Genomic DNA, 1351 nt, shown 5'->3' on the forward strand with positions numbered 1-1351 from the left:
GAAGGTATTCATAGTTTCCTCGTGGCACATTAAAACTCATTGCTGTTTGCATATTTGAAAGATGCCATTGTTACTAAGCTTGCTAAAGATGTTTGTTGCTTTCACTGCTTTCCAACTTGAATACTTGCGGCTATAGGGGTTTCTTATTGATTGGTTTTTAATGTGTGTGCACCATACATGCTGCTGTATATAAAATCTTTCGGTATCTTGTTCAAGGTAATCACAAAAGTATTTGATTATTTCCTTTGCATAAAACTGTGCATGAAATCTATCATCAAGAATCGGGTAAATACTTTAGCAATAGCAAATACTTCCTCTAAATCTATTTCATGCTTTACTACTATATTCCTTTCTTCTTCATCCATTGTATTTTTTGCAATTCATCAACCACATGTAATAGCAGAGAGAACTACTTCTTTTGAAGCTCCAATGTCCTTGATGCAGCAGTATTCTCTCCCTCTTGGACAACAATTTCTCTCTCATGTTCAGATACTATTTTCTGGTTTCATGATGAGGGGCTTGAGCTGGAATTAATCTCCCGATTGCCTCGCACTCTTCTTTATGTTGTCTTTCAATTTTAATTTCTTCTACTTGTTGTTTCAAATCCTCTATATCTGACTGGCCCTGCAAAATCTGTTGATTCAGTTCCTCTTGCAATCCATTGAAATTATCCTTCTCACATTTGGTTGCATCAATGACTACTGTAGTCTTGAGGAGAGGCAGTTCAAATGTAGTAATCTCCTGTAGAAATGATTAGGAGAGCCTGTCACACTCAAATGATTATCAATGTCTTTGTCTATCTCTGATGTCTTTGATTTCATACATTGGGCTTACCATATTCATATATTGTCTCTATAAATGCATTTTCCATAACCAAGCTGACCATGGAATTTCATACCAATAGATTCTGCAGCAGGAACAATTAATTCATCTGGAATGGGACCAGGGATAGTAGAGGGTCTTGTCTAGTATTCCTTTTCAACTATTTTTTGAGCCATCTCTGCAGTTATGAATCCAAATGTATCAAATTGAGATGAAGTACTAAGCTTCTGTGCATTTAATTCTTCTTTCTCGTCTTCATCTAAAAAGTTGTATATTGTTTGACCTTTCACACCTGCCCTATTTTCATAGTGCATCCATCCTGGTCAATAGTAAAACATTCTCCATTAACATATTGCTAGACCAATAGCTTAGTATCATTTTTCTATTGCTGTTGTTACTTGCACCATTAGTGAACATATGACTGCAGTATATAATTGTTGTGCTATTTTTGTTCTTTACCTTCGCATTCTGTTTTGATTTAAGACCAGCATATGAATCTAGCAGCACCCAAGTAATTCCAATTTGTTTT

General features: G+C 35.5%; 1 pseudogene; it reads right to left on the reverse strand.

Moving 5' to 3' along the window:
• Positions 1-236: 236 nt before the first annotated feature.
• LOC149542326 (THO complex subunit 7A pseudogene) lies at positions 237-821 on the reverse strand (annotated as a pseudogene).
• Positions 822-1351: the final 530 nt, after the last annotated feature.

The sequence above is a fragment of the Cupressus sempervirens genome, chromosome 8 (assembly GCF_028749045.1).
Source record: "Cupressus sempervirens isolate cs-2001-9-10 chromosome 8, ASM2874904v1, whole genome shotgun sequence".
In the NCBI taxonomy this organism is placed as follows: Eukaryota; Viridiplantae; Streptophyta; class Pinopsida; order Cupressales; family Cupressaceae; genus Cupressus; species Cupressus sempervirens.